A 15,703-nucleotide genomic window follows, 5' to 3' on the forward strand; every position below is an offset into this window, starting at 1 on the left:
GACTCGATAATTATGATTGGGTAAGTTATGGAATAGTTTTACACTGCCATATAAAAATTTTCACCAAATTAATTTATAAATCATTAAGTGTTGATTGAATTATGTTTATGTTGCTAAATGAGGTTAGCTGAGAGTTATGGCTGGAGATGGCGTGGGCTGAATACATTCCTTTTGTGATAAAAATACAGCCATTTTAACCTTATTCGTCAACAAACATCGTATGCATACAGACTAGACAGTTTTAATTTAAAACTTGCCTACAAGCTTTCCAAGAGTCATTATGAAGAAGATTTACTATAGATTCCATTTCTGAATTTTAACAAGGCTGGTTCAGGAAAACATTTGTTTTTCCTCTTAACAAATTAAGTGGTCCTTAGGTAAATTCCAAGTGACTAAAGAGGTCAGCTGGATTCGTGAGTGCTTCGTAATTTAATTACCGCACTAAGCTCCAAGTCATTGTTGTCTCCACAATGGTAGTCTGGTGCGGATTAAGAAGCCGGTTATTTCCACTCGAAACTAATTAATAAACATCTCATAATAAAACCTTGAACTTTTGATTACCGAGAACTGGACAATGGGTCTCGTTATGTTATAAATGTCTTTACTTACAGAAACGGGCGCACAACAATCAAACGGACGGACGGACGCGCTATCTAAGTAATTAATCGTAACTTATGATTGATTAAACACATTAAATGCGAGCACGATTCCTATTTGAATATTAAATCTATTACTGCGGGTGACATAATACTTAATACAATTTTAATCTGAGTTATTGCATAAAAGATACGACACTTTTAAGTTTTGGAAACAATATGGGCGGCTCATGCATAATACATGAAATGACAGTAAGTCTAATGGAAAACATATTGGGAATTTATGTTAAATAATTACAATAGTTTAATTGTTGAATAAAATGATCCTCTGCACTTTAAAACTAAGATAAATTATCCTGTTTGTTTAATATCATATGTCAAACATATTTTTGGACAGAACCAAGCAGGTTATAGGAAATATCATGGAGGACTGGTTAGACGAACTATTGTAAAATATTTTGTTAGTGCAAACGAGGTAAACATGTGTATTGACTATTTATCGACAAGGCTGTCGAGTGGGTAACCCTTTACACGATGGCACCCGCGCAAGACGCGACGCTCGCGCACTTCGACAAACAAGATCTAGTGATGCGGAACGCAAACTCTGATGTCGATGTTTACACAACCACCGCAAACACTGACACTCGATATTTGTCCAACTCCCAGCTAATGGCGGCATCTATATTATTTACTGTTGTTAAATTCACACCACGCAGCTACTGTAATGAAGCGACATTAAGCAGAAAAGACACAATAAAAATATTTTTACGATCAGTTTATTTAAGGTTAGAAAGATCAAAATTAATATTAACAAATTAGGTACCGGTTTACATAAACTGTAGGTACGAAACGGTCATAACTTCACCAGGATTATATTTAAAATAAAATAAAAACGTTTAAAACGAGAGAAAAAAGGAATGTAAAGCCATAACTTCATTTTGAATTCCGTTCGGTTTGTTCCCGTCTCACTGTGAACGCGCCCAGCAGGGGGCGCTATCGTTCTCACCTCACGACGCGAGTGGTAGCCGGTCTTTAATAAGTATCGATAAAATATGTCGATAAAATATGAATATTTATAAATATTTTCGATGCGTACCCATATCGCCTACTTCTAAAGTTTGTTGCCTTTCGTGTGAGTACTCGACCCCCGAGAAGTCAGCAGTTTTTATTTCAAGCTCTTATTTAAAATTGATAAATGGCCGTTAATTTATAACGCAGCTAGCCTGGAACTATTTATTTCTATTAGAAACTATAAATCTGGCTATCATAATAACGTTATGGTCAAGCGGCATTGATGTCAGTATTTACGCGAAAATGGCAATAAATCTGCATTGAATGTAAGCTCATGCAGTGTCAAAAACGTACGTACCACACAAACGAGTTCTCAAACATTCAATTTGTTAGTAGAATTATTCGGCTTTAAATTGATAGCCGGCAAAGTGTATGGGGGACAGAACTAATTAATCTCTTGATGGTATTTCACATTAATTAAACATCTGAAATTAGCTCTCATCCGAATTAGATCTTAGTGCTCCAAATATAAGGACTATATTCGCTTGTGCTAACCAGTAATCAGTACATGAACGATATCGTTGAAGGCTATCATAGTGTGGGGTCTATTTTATTATTACGCAACTTTATTTTTCTTTATAAAAGCCTACGCTTATCCATGAGAAGATTCATGAAAATTAAATGTCTCATAACAATAGGATATAGTCGTGGACACCGAGATTATAAAGCGTAGTTTACACGATACGATCTGCTGACTCGAGGTCTTCCGTGAGAAGGACGAAATTATATTTTTTTTCAACACCAATTACGTAACGCCTAAACATGACCGAAAACTAAATTTAAACGTAACGAGCATTAGTAAATACGAGTAAATTGTCGTTTAAGTTTAGTATGGACATGGCAACCGTTGTTTTATTTAAGCCGGTGATTAAACCATGAGAATAATAATAATGATAGCTTTCAAACCTTCAGTAATAAATCATACAATCTAGTTTTTTGAGGTCTAATAGTTAATCAAATTTAAGCAACTGTTATGAACAAGTGTGATCCGTTTTTTGCTGCCACTTCGCGTAATTTTCGCAAGTTTAATGATTGGACTTATTTGTGTAGCATTAATCTTTACACGTGGTTGCTGTGAGTATTTATAAAAATATTTCCACGACAATTATTTATAAAAATTACACCACTTATTCAAAAACGTAGGGACATAACGTTGACTACGGTTAATCGTTATTTAGTGACAGAGTGTAGCCATGTCCATGTTTTTACGACGGTAATCAAAACGTGATTGTCGCGCATCCAAAAAAAACTGACTTAATTGTGGCGGGTGAGTGTTGATGATATAAACAGTAATTACTTACCTCCGCATCCAAAATGTTATTAAAATCCGCTTAACGTTCTGTGATGAACAAGTACAGTCAACTAAACAGTACAGTTACTACGCAGTTTATATCAGAAAAACTACTTTTCAAAAATGTTGCCTTTACTCGTCTTGTAAGAATTTATTAATGCAATAAACCAATGCAACGCGAAGATTATTTTCCTTTTCGATATCTTCGCTGACTGTACTTCCAGCTACTCTCTCTTCCATGAAGGGCAAACCGAACGTCGATTTCTATGAGTCGTCATTACTGTAAATAGTTAACGATAAAAGTATTATCGGCTGATCGCACGTAATTACAATCAATGTTTAATTTATTCCTATAATATAAAATATCAATAAGAACATTATCTATTAGATATACTGTACTTACTAATTTTGCAAAAACATAAAATTTTATGTGAAATTAAAATGTTTAGTAAATAACTGATTTTATGTGGCTGTATGTGCAATTCTAATTTCAAGACTGTAATTTTTGTTTGCATTTAACCTGAAGTCCACTTAAGTTTATGTCAGTAAAAACCACAGGAACAAAGCTATTTCAAATGGAGAGGTACATCTGTCTCTGAGCGTAATGATTTTGTGATACATAACTGGGCAATATATTATATTTAGGTATTAAGCCACACCTGTAAGTCCAAGGAGCGTTTAAGGCGGTACATTTTCTAAAATAATTATCATGAACATCTTTTGCGGCAGTCGACGCCCGGGGGTGCTATTGTTTTAAGGGAATTTTTTATTGCTTTTGGCAACCCAACAATGGGAGCGGCCGAGAGGGTAATTTCGTCCGACCGACGCAGTTTAGCTCGTGGCGTTCCGACGACACTGTGCACACCGCCTTACTTTCTACCTTTTTTAGGCTTTTATAATCCATTCAATTTAATATTACTGCATTTGACTTTATGCTGCATACGATATTTTTAGATTTATTTCCAACCGCTTTTAATTAAAACAAAATTATAACACTAAAACGCCAACGTGTCGATATAAAATTAATTACACACCAGTTAATTGGAAGCAAAATATAAAATTGTTTTCACGGCCACTCCTTTTATTGCTAAGGATAATAGTATGTATTAAACTTTACACCTTTCGACTCGATACGAAATAACGAGGCCTAATATTAACGTGTAATTAAATCATAAACTAAGATAAAGATCGTACGGAACAAAAACACCGCTGCGACGAACTAATCTGTTGATTTACAATTACTCGTAATTATTACTTAGCCTAATTGCGGGCAATTTTAATTATCAATAAATTGGGAATTTGGAAGTGGGTCGATTTATGGCGGCAGTCGCATGACAAATTAATGCTGATTACATTTTATTATTCTGGAAATTAAACGATTGTAAACATATTTGGGTGCTAGAGGTTTATTGCGGCACACCTCATGCATTTGTGTTATAAGAGCAAACAACTGCAGTGCACCGTGAGTTCCCAAAATAGTAGTTACGTGAGTAAATGACACCGTTATGTGTAAACAAAACCGTAGGTACTAACTTACCTTCACCAATTTTAGCTCACGATTTCAAACCGTTCAAAAATGTCGATCGTTAGTCCAAACCCTTAAGATCACTTTGTCGAAGGACAACTTAAGTAGGCCCCACATCCTGTTCGTATTCGTATAAATCAAAACTAAAGCCACAAATTACTTCTACATGAGCAAATGAATCATTCCACGAGTGTCTGCGATAATTATCAGTATTAATTACTGGTTAGTCACCGATTTCAACGGCCAGCGAAAGAATTCTTCGTACTCTGTACCAGTTTAAAATTATGCTGCATCATAGTTATTTCTGAACTCAAAACAATGAGGGGGACCATTCATAACGAGCCTTACAAATGTCCACCACAATTGCAGCAAACACAAAACTTAATTAAAGTGACACTTCGCATGCATAATGAAATGATTCACTCGCTTATAACGACTTACGCACACATGCACAGATAGTTTCTTAAACATGGAGTCTGAATAACAAAAAGAAAGTTTTTTTATTCCATCGCTTTGTGGCTGTATTTTTCTGTAATTTATACGAGAATGTAGGCACATTCATTGTAATGTACGTCCGGACGGTAGTCTTAAGTTGTCATTAAATAAGTGAGCACTTAATTAACTATGTGAGGAGGTGTCTAAGTTTATGTCATCTTGAAAAATGTTTAGATACTATATAAATAAAGTTGTAAGAAGGGTTAATAATGTTCCCATAAGCGAAGCGATAGCGATTATCACAGGATGAAGTGACGATATTGTGAATAAATATTGCTTAACAAGGTGTGGACTTTGAAAGGAGTAAGTACCAGGTACAGCTGTCTAAAACCTTTAACTTCATACAGCTTTTTAAAAGTGTTTCTTTATGTATTTTTTATTTATATTTCAGTTGCATGTTTTATGAATACATTTCTGGCAACATTGTAATATTCAGGATATAATATTTTAATAGAAAAATCGCTATCGCTTCGCTTAGATTTGTAAGCATAGCCAAACTTTGACAGGAGCTTACCAACATAACGAATTTAAAAACAGAACACAGCTCGTACCAAAAAGTTTCATTGACAGCAAGCCATAGCCAATGACCGTTTATCGATCGAGTGCCTATCGATTATTTAATAGCAAACATAGAAGATAACGTTTTGGGTAGTTATCGCTAATTATTGGGAGATAACAAGGTTTATTACTGAACTGGAGTGGCTCGACAATATAACTTAATCTACCTAGGTGTTCATAGATATGGAGGGTTATTCCGATGTATGAAATTGATGTTTTTAATATTTATCGATTTTCAAATAAGTTTTCATTTTAATTTATTTTCGAATTGTGCGTCTGGTTCGCAATTTTATTTAAAAAAAATACAAGAACAAACGTCATGTGATTTGTTGATCCGTCAATTTTAGCATCTTTTATCAGACACTAGTAATTTTCATTAAAAATTAATTGGTACCTCGAGCGTCTATTGACCGATGACGATTAAAATTCAGAACTTGATTTTAATAAGCATGTATCACATGTTTAATTATCTTTCTAAAACCAGTAGGTGCCTATCTATCTATCTATGTAATACAAGATTCGCCCTCGTCAGTCGGAAATTACATTAAATGTTTATGTTCGGTATCTATAGATACCAGGGCAATATACATCGGATTATGAGCCCGTTATCTTAGACAATATCATTAGCTGTTTTAATTTTTGATATTAAAACATTTGGAGGTTACTGCCTGCTATAACATTTGGGGTCAAATTTTGTTTTAGAGCTATATTTTTTGGGAACGTAGATAAGGTTATGGGGTGAAATGCAAGGACATAATGTTTTAAAGTAATCCGTTTAAAAATCAATTTTATCAAAGAAATATTGTATGGATGAGTCATAGATTTGTATGGGGCATCAAAATGTTGTTCAATACGTTGTCAACTCAACAGACGAACAAGCCTTGCCGCGGGCAATTCGCAATAACTACACACATTATCACTAAAAGCCCCATTGTTTTCCCGTTTTTTATTCAAAGTATTTCCACATTCTAAAACGTTTTTTACCAGAACTTTAGTGCCAAAATGTCATAATAATGTCTCAATTAAAAGCTTAAGTTGAGCATAACAATGAATGGCTGCCCAAAAACCATACAGTTTCGAAAAAAACTGTCGTCGGTAACGTGAATCGAGTCGAGTTTCGTCGGCGCGAATAAGGACAATGGTTCGGGCAAGTTCGTCGTTTGGCCTTGAAGGAACCAGTCGGTCTCGTCCGAAACACCTCTGGGCAATTATTCAATAAAACAAAAGCATCAACCACGCCAAGTTTACGCCACAACGCCAGAAATTGTTCGCGCAAATTAATTTCAGCTTAATTAACGGCTCACCTGCTTGCGTTGAAAGTTTTTGAGAATCATTATGGGTATTATTAGCGAAAATTTGGTCGTTTTTGTGGTGCAAGTTTTTGTGAGAAACTTTTCCATTTAAGCAGATATTTTAGCTTAGGAGTTCAACACAATGATTTTGTAGTTTATGTTCTCTAATCTGGAGTAGGTGCACTATATCTCTGTATGAAACAATTTTGTTAATAATTTTGTTACTTGAAACAAGAGGCCTGTTTAGCTAACAAAGTATCCACTTACATACTGAAATAATGTATTCCGTGCTATGTATCACGAGTAAAATAGATAAGCCAAACCATACAACAGTCAAAAGCCGGTACCCATTATTCACGCACGTGCGACACAAAATGAGCCCTATTATCGTTCAGCTAAAGACAGCACGAGCCGCTGAAAAATATACCAAGAAATTTGATATGACACATGCTTACATCTTTTATTGAATATATCGCCTCTCCCGAAGGCATTGTGCCCTAGTGGCGCGAGCCGAACGAAATATTTCAAATGCAAATCGTGCTAACGCTATGAATGTAATAGTTTGTCGTGCCTTGCGCACGCGCCGCGTACGCCGGAAACAAATTATCATACCCATATAAGCACGTACGAAATCGACGAAAAACTTATTGATGTCACTCAACACTGATAAATTGCGCTAAACGAGAAAATGGTACCGGTGTGTGGACGTAATCTGTTGTACACACAAATGTACATAGCTGACACTCCATAAGACTCAAAAGTTCCGTAGGAATTTTTATACGACACATTGCTTATTCACAAGACGCTCTTGTTACTATAACGGTAAAAAAAAATATTTATAAAAATTATATATATTAAAGCAAAAAATAAAATCGACGCGAATAACAAGTTGTTATTGTAATAGTGGCGTTCGAATGCAGCGTTAAAAATTCGGAAATCGATTTGTTTGACGTCGCCATGTTTGTTGACATTCGATTTAAAAGCCGAACGCGACCGATGTGGAGCGGAAATTTATAGAACACCTTTTGGATTGAATACGAAAAATAGAAAAACGGACATTGAACGATTGTAAATAGGTAAACGGCTCGGGTCATCTGTGAATGGGAGACACGTGCAAAATCATAACGGTCACTTGTCGTTTTATTTTTACGGGTCGAAGTAAGCCACTATTTATATTACACTCTTTTGTTCGTGATTCGAACAAACGTCCTCTGTTATGTACTCAGGACAATTTGTAAGTAATCTATTAGATTGATGAAAGTCTCTTGAAATTTAGTCACACTTGTGCATCTATTGTGAATTTTGCTTTTCAAATTAAATGTCTAGATGCTTTTATACTGATGAAACAACGTGACTGTCTACGAAAAACAATAGGATCTTTGGTGAATCTGATGCTAATTGGCCTGAAGTGAAATTTTATTCAGAATAGAACCGTTACGGGTTGGTGTAAAGACCTTTGAACTGTCGGTAATGTAGTTGTATTTGAGGAATGGCCTATCTGGAATCAGTTGAATGTTAAGTGTATTGTGTGGGTATTATCATGTATTTGGGTGAGATGCCGTCGTCCTCAGGTCGCCGACATCACGATAAATTGTGTTATTTTTGTAGACATAGACTATGTATTTTGATGATTTAAGAATTTCAAATCGCGTGATGCAGGTAATGTTTGCAGAAATGACTCGAGAATTTTCAATTGTTTTTACACCCTGTATACATAATTTATTGATAGTCTTCTTTGTAATAAATAATTTAATAGTCTGTGGTTAGCATCATTGAACTTTCCTCTTGGAAAAGTTTTAGCTCAAAGTTGGTTTAATAATCTCGATGTCATGAATAAAAATCTATGTACCCAGGTATCTCTAACTAAATAAAGAATTACGCCTTACCGCGAAGTAAAAAATAAGAGACAAAAATAAACATCTACGTGAGTACAACCAGTAAAATCACGACTAAGAAAAAAGTAAAATAAACAACACTAATTTATCCTAAAACCTCTTATTGAGAACCCTTACAAGTATTTATCAGAATATCTAGTGGTAGTCGAGTAAGAACACTTTCAGCCTTACTTATAAAAATCAACAAATCATCTTCTAAGCTTTATTTTAAGTAATTACTACTTAAAGCCTTAAGTAGTGATTAAATTATTTTGACCTATAAACGTTGCTTAAGCATGTCTTAAGTAATGAACAGATAATGACATAAAAACATACTAATTTCTCAACACTACCGGAATGTTGGTAGCTTAAAAAAATATTTGTCATCAAAACGTTGTGTAATGGCAACAATGGCATCCGTAAAATATAAAATTAAAAAGTTGAGCTGTCAATAAACCGGAAATGAAAAATCAGCTGGTAAGAATCCAGCCATTTTGATAATTAGCGGGTTAAACAAGGGTGTGAGGCTACTTAATTTGACAGCTCATTTAAGACATTGCTAAGAAAATGATTTATTTCAGCCACGTTTATAGGTAAGATTTTTTCTTAAACATCTCTTAAGTATAACTTATTATTTTATAAGTAAGGCTGTTTATCTGTACGAAGCGCGCTCTTCACATAACACGCTTCCACTACCGCCCGATAGATGGCGTTAGCAGTACGATGTCGCGATACTAATCCGCACGGGTCACGGTTATTTTTTCAGAAAATTCTAGATCATTTTCAAAGAATGACTAATACTGGATACATATATTGGAATGTAATGTAAACGATATTCTTCGGGATAATGTTACCTGTTATTTATACCGTATGGTAATTGATCAAAGCGATCTCAATAATAAAATGAATCTGTACCTACATAATGGCTTAAAATAGGCTGTGGTAGCTTTTTATGTAGAATCCGTCTACCTACTATTTTTCTACTTTTATACATATTAGTAAATAATCTAATATAATGTCCTAATAATTAAAAATTACGGCTAAGATAATAACGAGCTCATTTATTCATAAGAAAAATACATAGGTACTCCGGCTCCACGTTACAAGCAATAATTTAATAATTGCTACATTCGGTAAACTGGTACCTACCTACCTAATTGCAACATGATCTCATAACACAAAGGCACATAGGTAGTTATTGTTGCCCGTCCTAATAAATCCCTCAGTTTTGCTCGCACCTCCCACGAAATGTGACAGGGTGGTTCTAGTCATTCTAGAACGTTAAACTAACGCTTCACAAAAGGCACTTAATTATATTTTGACAATAAGTTAAGGCACAGCGTGAAAAGGAATGTTTCGAAGTTTTTTTTTTAGTCAACTCTATCTACATAGGTAGGCTAGGTATATTTTTTTTTAAACTGTGGTAGATAGACAAGTTCCACCCGTCACGCCTTCTTGTAAGAAAACATAATGCGAAAGACAGTGTTATCCTGCATTTATTCAGGAAGAAAGTAAGAAAAAGCTAAAAGAAGAATAAGAAATCAATTAAAGTGACTTCGTATCCATTAGGTATTCCTTCCTATCTATTGTATGTAACCCGGAACTAGCAAAACAAACAAAATGTAATACATACAATGTATGCTGCTTTACGCAGAAATTCCCTTAGAGTCATAGACAATTCCAGCTTGATTTTATAACGAGATAAACCTACAGCTTATTACCACAGTGTTTTGAACACATTAAAATTGCTAATACTCGTCTCGACGACTGCTTGGTTTCAAATCACACTTCGAAATCGTGAATTATACATCGAATACCTACCTACGTGACATTATTTTTCGTGTAACACAAAATACATAAACAATATATAAGTTTTTTTACTGTTTACTACGATTCCATGTACATTCAGCTTAATTACCCCTTATTCCTATGTGACCTATTTGATCTTGATAGAACGTTTGATACTTTTTTTTAAATCAAATTCGACATGAATTGTTCGAGATAAGTCGAAAACAGAATAGAAATCTCGTATTAGTATGTAACATTGAATAAATACATAAATATGAGAATTTTTTCATTGTTTATAATGCTAGAGGTTTTTGAAATCACGTGTTTGGTATAAATTTTAAATTTCAGTAGGTGCTTATACTTAAGCTTTTTTTCTAGGTATTGACAGGGTCATTTCAGATGTCCTTATTTTGGTTATATTGATCTGCTTTGTATTTCTGCCACGACGTTCGATATTAGAATGGAATTGTAAAATTTCTGCAATATGAATAAACAATGAGGTCTATGGTACTTGAAATATTAAGTAGAGATAGGTATCTACTAAGTGGAATGCACTTTCCTGCAGGTTTTCATACACAAAAAAAAAAAAACAAAAATGTAGGTAACAGAAATCGATTAGGTAACAACTTTATATTTTTTACACCAAACTGGCATGACCACATTTGCTACAAAAAAAATGCATCATTTTATTGCAGTTCATGCATCTACCTAAATAAACAAAATTACACAACAAACATGTCTTGGTCGTTAATCACAGTATGATATCCGGTTTTACCAACCTATAAAAATGTCAACAACAAAATCAAAACTACAAAGAAAGGTACCAGGACTCCGGAATCAAAAAGGAGTTCTCTATTCAAGTAAGTGTTATGCATATAAGGTGGCATTACCATAACGTCTTTGGTGGCGCCATTGTCAGTATAATTCGCACCAACCTTACGCGCCTACGCACAAATCAATTATAATACCGGTAATAAATTAAATACTGTTTGCGATAGATATCGATCGGTTTGATAAATGAATCTATCCTGAATCTGTATCGGGAAATCTCGGCGCAAGATGGCCGCCCGTAGCGCGGGAATGCGCCAGCTGTATGGGCCGATTCTTATTTGAATTTTTGAACTCTGATTGACATTTTATTAATTAGAATGGGTATTTGTTTAGACCGCATGGACAGAGCAAACCAATAAATTAATCTCTTAAGAATTTAAGTGCCTAATTTTAAAGTTTATTTATTTTTGTGGTCGATGTTATCAAATCTACTAAAGCGTACCTACTTATAAGTCTGGCATTCGGAAACCTTATTTTTATTAAAGTTACTTATATAGGAGATACATAGGTAAGTACCTATGTCAATATACTTAGTTGTTTTAGGTAGGTACCTACCACGTTGGAAAGCAGATGACTTTGTATGACCGAAGGCGAGAAGTTTGTTATCTAATAACATGGAAGTGCCTACCCATAAGCTAAATAGTGGGATCAAATCACGGGAGTAAAACACCTAGTTCATACCTACGTATTTTTGTATATCAGTAGGTATTCAAGATCTTAATTCTTTGACACGGTATTCACATAGCGATTATCAAATGTCACGGGTTGGCAATAACGGCAATTTCAATTTGGATTTCTCAAAGGAAAATTAACTTCTTGATTAAAAAGTTCTTTTCATTGATTTCAACTAATCGAAATTAAGGCCAAATCAGTGATAGGACGCAATTTAAAATCGACTTTGCTCTTTCTATTGCTCACCGTACATTTTTTTACGATGCAAAAGTCATCATGTCTTTGTAAGAAGGTTGTAGTGAGAAAAAAAAATCGAATAAAAAAAAGTCGCGGAATACAAACAAATGTTTAGGTGCGTAATAGGTACGATAGTTTCCTTATCTTCCATAATCAAGTAAGAAAGGTGTCAAATACGACACAAGAAAAGGTTTTCGAGATATCGACATTCTCTAACTTTAAGACATTTTTTATTGAACAATCCTTTTTTTGTTGGCTCACAACATTAAAAACGAGCGTTTATTTTTATTCATTTACTCTAATGTTGTTTTACATTATCTAAACAGGATAATCTGCTGAGAAAATACTTTTTGTTTTGTGTAATGCATTATTTGCAATTTCGAAATTGCACTAATCTACATTACACTAGGTACTATCTCCATAGATAGAATAAACCTTAATGAAGAAATTTCTTTTTTTTTCACTTTGCCTTGGTTCAAGTAGGGGCATAAACAACACAAAGCTATAAATCTAGCTAGAATAACTTTTCTAAAAAAAGTACTAAGACATTTACTTTTATCTAAATGACTTTAAATAATAAAAGGGACTCAATGTTTAATTTATTTCATTAGAAAAACAAAGATCGCAACTTCAAAATTGTACCGCAACAGACTTGCAAATTGACGTGCAAAATCAGAGTGCCCGGCTTTTCGCTTTTTTATAACGAACATAATCTTAAACATCAGTCTGGTATTTTAAGTTGGTGTGAAAGTGCAATAAAACTATTTGGAACTCATCGTCTGGCTGTTGTTAAAAGAATGCCATTTATGCCACTTTTTTTCCTTAAAAAAACTTTAATGAAATTTTCCGTGCGACGGTAAACACAGGCGGAATTTTAGCGAGTGGCCGGGATGAAAAATTAATTATTTCCAAAGAAGGAACAATTTGCATAGTCTCCAAATTGTGATATAAACAGTTTGACTAAGCTTAAACTTACTTTGACCCGAAATGTTCGTTCATTTATAGGAATTATTACGACTCTCAATACATAAGTCAACAAATCTTTGGGCTCAATAGAAGGCATTAGATTCATAGTTAAAGCGATCAGGTGATTTTGAAATGTCTTACAAGTTTCTTTCTCATTGAGAGTCAGAATTAAAAGACTGGCTAAGGTGTTTACAGGAATTTTTATCTACTTCTGTCTCGATAAAATCACTTTGAACAACATCAAAATTGAAAATATTATGCAGATCAGTAAGTCCGATGTTTTAATTAGCCACAATATATTATTTATTCGCTAGAAATAATAGCTATCTCTCGCCTTGCAAGATGCGCTTTTGCCTCTAGGCATAAAGCAAAGAAAATACAAGTTTCCACACACGGGAAAACACATGTATTAGCTAAGTCATCAAATATTGTAAATTTTCCTGTAGGCCTGACAAAAATAACTTCGGACAAAGTTAACGAACTTCCAGTTCAAATGTTGTTTTAGCCGAAAACTAAAAATATTTTTGTGAGTTTCGGACTTTTTCCAACTGGACTGTAAAGTACAGTTTTAGATATCCAGATTCTTCCTGCAATGGGATTCCTATAAGAAAACTTAAAAAGTAAATATTAACCTGTGAGCATCGCCCGCAGAACGCAGCTAAACTGTTAATTGCGGCATAGCACGCAGTCACTTTTAATCACTTGTCCAGTATCCAGAACTTAGAACTTGTTACACTTGAGTGCGATCAGTCAAAACACAAGTAACTACGTTATTACACCAAAACACCCACTGTAACTGTTAATGAGGAACTAAAGTTGTTGTTGGTGTGAGTTTGTCGTTTCGGGGTGCGGTTGGTCGCAGCGCGCGCGACACAGCACAGTCAACGGTCGCCGGCACACTGCGCGGCCGGCGCGGCGGCCCCCCGCCCGAGCCGCGCGTCCCTCGCCCCGCAGGAGGCGGGGCCCGGCAAAGCGAGTCGAGGCGATGCGAGCGCTTAATTACGCTCGCCGGCCGAAGCGGGACGGCGATAGCGAGTGGGCGCGAGCTATTAGCGCGCGGAGAGCGGGACGACGCGCGTCTTAAGTATTTTGTATAAGTAATGAGGGGCGCGGGCGCGGGGCGCTGCATCTCCCGCCAATCTTTAATGTTGATTACGGCCGCCGCCGCCTCTGAGCGCCCCTCATTAACGCGAAGCCCCGCCCGCATTTAATTACACACGTTTAATTGTCGATGCTCTCTCGCGCTATTGTTTTTGCGCGGATTCCTGCGTTCGAATTTGGAACGCGTTTGTTTTGTTTGTGGTCGGGATGATTGTCTCGTCAATTTAATTGGTCGAAAAGTTGGATGTAATGGACGACGGTCATGCCATGTTATGATATGGTTGTTAATTAACGAGTTTTGTCAACGAATAGGTACCTGCCTACCTATCGTAGTGCAGAGAACTAAGTAGATAGGTAAGTAGGTATGTAGGTAATTAAAACTACTAATGTAGATGGGTGGTTAAATATAATTTAGGCCCTATATTTACAACAAGATTGTACCTACCTATAGGAAAGAACTATTGTTTTTACCTAAACTAGTCTCTCTAAAAAAAATATAGGAACTTACCTACATAGGTAATAAGATACCTATTTCCTTTCCGTAAATAGGCAACCTACCTACCAAAAATTCGACTTTTACCTACTTAATTTTTAAGTTCCTATATTTTTACCTAAGTAAGTACTTAATTCTTAATAGTCTCATATGTACCTAAGTTAGGTATTTACCATCTTTTTTTTCCTACAAGGATCAAGCGACTGTCTTGTAGGTACTTATCTAATTTAAGCATACCAACTTACATAGTTAGATAGGTAAGTTAAGTATTTTTTGTCTGGGATTGGTTAAGTAGGTAATTGTAGGTTTTATAATTTTTTTCTTAAAAAGAAAAAAAAATAGTAAGTAATAGGGTATTTTAAATCAAAAGAAGATTTTTGTTTTAGGTAGTTTTTTTTACCGTTTTTGGCATTGCTAAAGCTACTTAATTGTAAAAAGTAGGTAAGTGCCAAGATAATAATTACCTACCTACACTTATCTATACTCTATTGAGTAGGCACTTACTTACTTACCTAAAGGTAAAAAAATATAGTTTATTTTACAGACCTTTTGCATACCAGTAAACTAAACTACTTACTTACTGCTTAAAATAATTAGGTAATAAATTGATTAAGCAGGTAAATATCATTAAAACGAAATTTTTAAGTACATCGATTTTTGGCTCCATTTTAGCCTACTTTTAAACTGATTTTTTAAGTTTATGGTTGACTCTAGTTAAGTGCCTACTTACTCAAATGGAATACCTACCTAGGTGAATCACTAGTACATAAGTACAGGTTAGAATACCTACTCAAACCATAATTGTTTTTAGGTATGAAGGTACTTAGGTACCTTTGTAGGAAAGTAAGAATTTTAAATAATAATTTAGGTACTTAGGCATACTTACCTAAATGGAATCTTGACAGTACCTATA

General features: G+C 34.9%; 1 protein-coding gene across 1 annotated transcript in view; it reads right to left on the reverse strand.

Moving 5' to 3' along the window:
- Positions 1–14,123, reverse strand: part of LOC110370192 (zinc finger homeobox protein 4) — a 122,897-nt gene extending 108,774 nt beyond the window's left edge. Inside the window, exon 1 of the mRNA XM_021325933.3 lies at positions 13,829–14,123. The gene's annotated coding sequence lies outside the window, so the exon portion shown is untranslated. The remainder of the gene's footprint in view (positions 1–13,828) is intronic.
- Positions 14,124–15,703: the final 1,580 nt, after the last annotated feature.

This window comes from Helicoverpa armigera, chromosome 11 (genome assembly GCF_030705265.1).
Source record: "Helicoverpa armigera isolate CAAS_96S chromosome 11, ASM3070526v1, whole genome shotgun sequence".
Taxonomy (NCBI): domain Eukaryota; kingdom Metazoa; phylum Arthropoda; class Insecta; order Lepidoptera; family Noctuidae; genus Helicoverpa; species Helicoverpa armigera.